General features: G+C 45.7%; 1 pseudogene; it reads right to left on the reverse strand.

Annotated features, from left to right (window-relative positions):
* Positions 1-2,296: 2,296 nt before the first annotated feature.
* On the reverse strand, positions 2,297-6,625 carry LOC135528772 (coiled-coil domain-containing protein 40-like; annotated as a pseudogene).
* Between the last annotated feature and the right edge of the window lie 506 nt (positions 6,626-7,131).

Raw genomic sequence — 7,131 nt, forward strand, 5'->3', positions numbered from 1 at the left:
CTACTCAGGCCCAGAAGCTAGGATATGCATAACATTAGTAGATTTGGATAGGAAACACTCGGAAGATTCTAAAACGTTTTGAATAATGTCTGTGAGTATAACCGAACTGATTTGGCAGGTGAAACCCCGAGCCCAATCCATCCAGGGAGTTTTTTTTAGGTCAATCTGTTTTTTATTTGTTTTCTATGGCAAGCCCGTTTTAATAGAAATATGCTTCCAGTTCCTATCACTTCCACGAGATGTCAAGAGTCTTTAGAAATTGGTTGATGTTTTTCCTTTGAGTAATGACGAAGTGGCCATTTCCTATCTGGGTGGATAGCCAAGTGTACTGTTGTGGTTGGGGCGCACGACCTGAAAGCTCGCTCCACTTTGTTTTTATCCGCTATTGAACGCAATTTACCCAGTCTTAAATTTAATTGATTATTTACATAAAAAATACCTAAAGATAGATTAGGAAAGTTGTTTGAAATGTTTGGACAAAGTCTACAGGTAACTTATTCGATAATGTGTAGTCATGTCGGGCGAGTTGGAACCAGTGTTTTTCGGGATCAAACACGCCAAATAAATTGACATTTTGGAGATATAATGACGGAATTCATTGAACAAAAGGATCATTTGTGATGTTTATGGGACATATTGGAGTACCAACAGAAGAAGCTCTTCAAAGGTAAGGCATGAATTATATAGTTATTTCTGACTTTTGTGTCGTGCCTGGCGGGTTGAAATATGATTGTCATGTGTTTTTATGATGGGGTGCTGACATGGTGGCTGGATTAACAAGAATTAAAGCTTTAATTTGGTGTATTGCACTAGTGATTGTATGAAAGTTAAATATTTCTAATTTTATTTGAATTTGGCGCTCTGCCATTTGACGGGATTTGATCCCTAAGACGTTTTTAAGGATCCTGGGACGAAACACCTCCCTCTGCAACTAGATCCTGGACTTCCTGACGGGCCGCCCCCCAGGCGGTGAGGGTAGGTAGCAACACATCTGCCACCCTGATCCTCAACACTGGAGCCCCCCAGGGGTGCATGCTCAGTCCTCTCCTGTACTCCCTGTTCACACACGACTGCATGGCCAGGCACGACTCCAACACCATCATTAAGTTTGCAGACAGCACAACAGTGGTAGGCCTGATCACTGACAATGACTAGATAGCCTACAGGGAGCAGGTCAGAGACCTGGCCGGGTGGTGCCAGGATAACAACCTATCCCTCAACATAACCAAGACTAATGAGATGATTGTGGACTACAGGAAAAGGAGGACTGAGCACGCCCCCATTCTCATCGACGAGGCTGTAGTGGAGCAGGTTGGGCGTCAAGTTCCTTGGTGTCCACATCACCAACAAACTAGAATGGTCCAAACATACCAAGACAGTCGTGAAGAGGGCACGCAAAGCCTATTCCCCCTCAGGAAACTAAAAAGATTTGGCATGGATCCTGAGATCCTCAAAAGGTTCTACAGCTGCAACATCGGGAGCACTGGTTGAATCACTGCCTGGTACGGCAATTGCTCGGCCTCTGACCGCTTGGCAGTACAGAGGGTAGTGCATACGGCCCAGTACATCACTGGGGCTAAGCTGCCTGCCATCCAGGACCTCTACACCAGGCGGTGTCAGAGGAAGGCCCAGAAAATTGTCAAAGACCCCAGTCATAGACTGTTCTCTCTACTAATGCATAGCAAGCGGTACTGGAGTGCCAAGTCTAGGACAAAAAGGCTTCTCAACAGTTTTTACCCCCAAGCCATAAGATTCCTGAACAGGTAATCAAATGGCTATCTGGACTATTTGCATTGTGTGCCTCTCCCACCCCCCTCGTTTACACTGCTGCTACTATCTGTTTATCATATATGCAGTCACTTTAACCATATCTACATGTACATACTACCTCAAATCAGCCCAACTAACCGGTGCATGTATGTAGCCTCACTACTGCTATAGCCTCGCTACTGTATATAGCCTCGCTACTGTTAATTTTCACTGTTGTTTTATTTCTTTACTTACCTATTGTTCACCTAATACCTTTTTTGCACTGTTGGTTAGAGCCTGCAAGTAAGCATTTCACTGTAGCCTACAGCTGTTGTATTCCGCACACGTGACAAATAAACTTTGATTTGACATATGATCATTCACAGGCTGGCTTTAGTGATTCCATATTTAAGATTTAGCTAGTTTGCGGATATTAAGTAAAGAAAGAATATCAAATGTTGCCTTTAATGTTTATATACTGTATGTGTATCTTCAGTTTATCCATGGACAATATTATTTTCACACGCTGGCAGGATGTATCCGTGTATATATTAAATCAACTCTTCATTTTATCAACTGAAAATGAACTGAAACAAAATAAACTGAAATATTCTGAAAACATAAATTGCCCAATCAAGGCCAGGAGGAGAGCTTCCACCCCAAGTCCAGCTCCCAAATCCTAACAGTCAGAGTAACATAGAACACCATAGAGCAGTAAAATCCTACAACTATAATGGATCTCTATCTCCAATCTACTCCGTGGGTGATCCTATGATGGGAGTTTTCAGTCATGTAATAGTCAGTGGGTCTCCTGACCAAGCGGTGTCAGCAAGCACGCGGCCAGGGCTAGGGAGAGGCGTCGTAGCGCCCCTTGGTGCTGGGGGAACTCCTGCTGGACACGGTGCAGGATGGTGGCCACAGCGTGCAGACGCTCCTCCTGCAACGCAGGCTCCAAGGCTTCGCTGGTGGACAGGGCGCTGTAGCGACCCGCTTCGCCCGCCCCTGGAGGGAGACCAGATGGGCCAGGTTCTAGAGGAATGGAAAGAGAAGAGATGAAGGTGACGGAAGAGCGGGGGAGGGAGGAGAGAGAGACAGAGAGAGAGAGAGAAGGACGGATAAGAGATTAAAAAAGACATGGCATGAGATGAAGAGATATTCAACAGCTATGCACAGTGAAAACCACTTCTCAACTATGGATAACAATAAGCTGGGCAGGAATAATGTTGAGAGTGAATGTGAATGTGTCTACATTGCGTACCCTCTCCTTGGTGTCCTGCAGACAGTGGAAGTCTGAGGTGAGGACAGTCCTGGCTCTGTGGAGCTCTCCCAGCTGCAGCTGTTTGTCCCGCAGACTGCTGCTCAGACTGGACTGGCCGTGCTGCAGCTCTCTGAGGCCCTCACACTCCTCCGCTTTGCTGTTAGGGTGGGGACACACACACGCAACATAGACACAAATATTAAGCATACAGTATGTGTACTGTACGTATTTGACTGGGGGTCTGATGAACACCAGAACCCCCCCCCCTGTTTGACCTTGAGTCTGTGCAGGAAGTCAGTCTCCATCAGGACATTGCCCTGCTTCAGGGCCTGGTTGAGATGCCTGTTCTCAATCAGCAGGAAGTTGAGCTTCAACATGTCCGCCATCAGCTCCTTCATGTGTCTCTCCAGCTCGGCCTGTTCGCGCTGCTCCTGTTGCATCTCACCTGGACGGGAGACAGAGGAGAGGTGGGGAGACCATGGCTTAGGGTGTGTGTGTTGGGGGAGACCATGGCTTAGGGTGTGTGTGTTGGGGGAGACCATGGGTTAGGGTGTGTGTATTGGGGACGGGAGTGTGTTTGTTTGGTCAGGGTCACAAAGAACCACCTGTGGGCTGGGTACTGGTAGGTGTATGACACTTAAATAAATCATATTTCTCTCTATATCCACTGTGCGTGTGTTTTACTCTTGATGCGGATGGAGAGTTGCGTCCGTAGTGTGAGCAGGGTGGTGCTCTGAGCCCGTTTCTCCTGGGTCAGTGTGTGTGCGGGTCCGCGGGTGTTTACGTACTCTCGGTGCAGACTTTCCTCTGCTGTAGGATGGTGAATTGGGCCTGCAGTGTGAGCAGGGCGGCGATCCGGGCCTGTTTCTCCTGGCTCAGTCTCACTAGTTCCCCCTGCTGCCGCAGCCAGAGCTGCTGCTGCTCCTTGATCTCTCCACCCACCCCTCCAGCTGCTTGGTCAGAGTACTGGCCTAGATCTCCAACAGGTGCAAGTCCTTGTGCTGTTGACGTACGCAGGGACGTGATCAAGGGAACATAGAAAGTCAGGAAAATTTGCATTTTTCAAAGCTGAAACGTTTCAAATCCATTCCAGCTCCAGTCTTATTGTAGAGAATGGTGCAACCATAAAAATAGAATATCATTCTAGATCTGTAGGTGCCACCTATTTTAGATTCAGTACCTATAGTCCTTTATTATTAGACAAAAAATTAAAAATATTCAGCTGGTTACTGGTCAGTGCTTGGTTGTCGTAAGTTAACTCTCACCCCAGTGCTGGCGACGAGCTGCTCAATCTTCTTGTTGTAAAAGTTGATGGTGGCCTGCTTGCGCTCGATGACATGCTTGGTGATCTGGGTAGAGAGAGGGGGGTAGAGAGAGGGAGAATCAGTTATAGAACCCATAGCCCTCCACTCACCAACCAAGAACTCACAAAATGGGACAAACACCAAATTGAGACTCTGCGTGCTGAATTCTGGAAAAATATCAAATGTGTTCAACGTCAAACACCAAATAATGCATATGCAGAGGAGAATTAGGCCGATAACCTCTAATTATCAAATCCAGAAAAGAGCAGTTCAATTCTACAACCACCTAAAAGGAAGCAAATCTCAAACCTTCCATTACAAAGCCATCACTTTCAGAGATGAACCTGGAGAAGAGTCCCCTAAGCAAGCTGGTCCTGGGGCTCTGTTCACAAACAGACCCCACAGAGCTCCAGGACAGCAACACAATTAGACCCAACCAAATCATGAGAAAACAAAAAGATAATTATTTCCAATGTGTCAAATAATTAATAAAAAAACTGAGCAAACTAGAATGCTCCATGGCTCTAAATAGAGAGTACACAGTGGCAGCTTACCTGACCACTGTGACTGACCCAAACTTAAGGAAAGCTTTGACTATGTACAGACTCAGAGAACATAGCCTTGCTATTGAGAAAGCCTGTCTTCATTTGAGAGCCAGGTCTGCCTACGACAGCCTATGTGCACACCGCCCACAAAATGAGGTGGAAACTGAGTTGCACTTCCTGACCTCCTGCCAAATATATGACCCATATTAGAGACACATATTTCCCTCAGATTACAAAGATACACAAAACTCCCATATCTACTGGGTGAAATATCACAGTGTGCCATCACAACAGCAAGATTTGTGACTTGTTGCCATAAGAAAAGGGCAACCAGTATAGAACTAGCACCATTGTAAAGACAACCCATATTTATGTTTATTTATTTTCCCTTTTGTACTTTACAACACTGTACAGTATATAGACATAATTACATTTGACATGTCTTTATTCTTTTGGATCTTCTGTGAGTGTAATGTTTACTGAAAATTGTTGTTGTTTATTCAACTTTTGTTCATTGATTTTTCACTTGCTTTGGCAATGTTAACATGTTTCCCATGCCAAAAAAAGCCCTTAAATTGAATTGAAATTGAATTGAGAGGGGGGTAGAGAGAGAGAGAGAAGATTCAGCCATAGTAATAAGAATGATTTTAAATTCTATTTCTAGACACTTAGCAACTGGTCCAGGACCAGTTTTGCTGTTTGGCTCAGAAAGTTTAACATTAGAACTAACATGCCATTTGGCTGATCTTGAATCAGGTGTGTTTCTGCTGGGTCTTCTCGGAGTGGGGCTTGCGCGAGGTGTTGTTCATGGCCGTGATGTCGGAGTGCAGGTCGGCGTTAACCACCTGCATGTAGAACAGACACAGTGCCAAGTTCTCTACCTCACTCTGCAGCTGGGACACTGAGGAAGGAGGTGATAGACGTAGTTAGGGACAGGAGTTTTTCCTGACTATGTCACCTGACCAGGAAAACCTTTAGGTGACCGTTATGGACTATTATAACTAGGTTAGGGTACTGATTTTTTCCTTGATTAGGTCAAGAAAAACTCCTGCCCCAAGCCATAGTACAGATATAGGATCTTAATTTGACCTATATTATCACAGCAAAATAAGTGCATAATGTTGCTTGATCGGTGGTTATATCTCTATGGGTCTCACCGTGTGACCTCTGCTTGCCGGCCTGGCTGGTGCGGTACTGGCTTCGGACCCCCTCTAGCTGATCCTGGGCCTGTTGGCGCTGTGTGGCCGCCTGCGGTCTAAATAGCCATCTAGGGAGATGGGTGGAGGAGGGGAGGGAAAGAGAGGATAGCTTGGGGTCAGAATTACATATGGCAAATGCATTAGAATAGCACTGCAAGACCTATGGATATTTCTTAATGTTATAACAATAGTGATTAATCGTAAATCAATTGTTGATCATTTCTAGTTGCAGATTAGTGTATTTTGTATTTTGAAATGAAAGCACGGGGTCATGTTTCGAGATTCAGCCAAAACAAGTCAATGGCGCCCTCTCCTGGGAAAAGAGTGAATTCAAAACGGGGACCCATAAATGGTATGAATCGTGCTGCATGTGTACTGTAAAGTGGATGTCCATGCTGATTTGATTGTAAACCATTGGAAAGGATTTAGAGTCTTTGCTTCAGAAGAAGAGACCTACTGCACCTTCTCCCGCAACTCCACGTTGAGTCTCCCCAGTTGCTTATGGAGGTGGTTCTTCAGTGCAGTCTGGAACCTTCTCATCAGCGGCTGCAGGCAGATAGGAGAAGCCATACTAAGACGTTCATCTGATAAGCATAACAGGGTTTAAACCTTAAGGTAATTAAAACAATGTTATCAGTGATGTTAAGCGGGGAAACTGCTTACGTGTTCAGGGGTCCAGCACGATTAGCTCATCTGCACCATCATCCTCTTCCGCCGCCCTGCGTAACTCGTCCCCATCACTGTCAGAGAGGGGGACTGAGAGGTGCAATGAGGGGTGAGGTGGAAAGGGCATCGTTCCGTTATCTGGAACCCGGCAAAAATATGTTTCGTGATCAAACCTCAACAGATAACGTGCCTGACAAGTCACAGTGCTCAAAATTTCCACCATTGTTCTATCCCTCCCTCTTATTGAAACCCAGCTGACCTGAGTTGCTGGTGGGGTTGAAGGCTGCAGCTGTACCACTGTCTCCTGACTGTGACACTGGGTGCTCTGCTGATCCACCCTGCATGGAGGACAGACAGGAGGACACTCAGGAAGTCACTTTTTGATCCATAGAGACACAATATAATACTAA

Source organism: Oncorhynchus masou, chromosome 5 (genome assembly GCF_036934945.1).
Source record: "Oncorhynchus masou masou isolate Uvic2021 chromosome 5, UVic_Omas_1.1, whole genome shotgun sequence".
Lineage (NCBI taxonomy): Eukaryota > Metazoa > Chordata > Actinopteri > Salmoniformes > Salmonidae > Oncorhynchus > Oncorhynchus masou.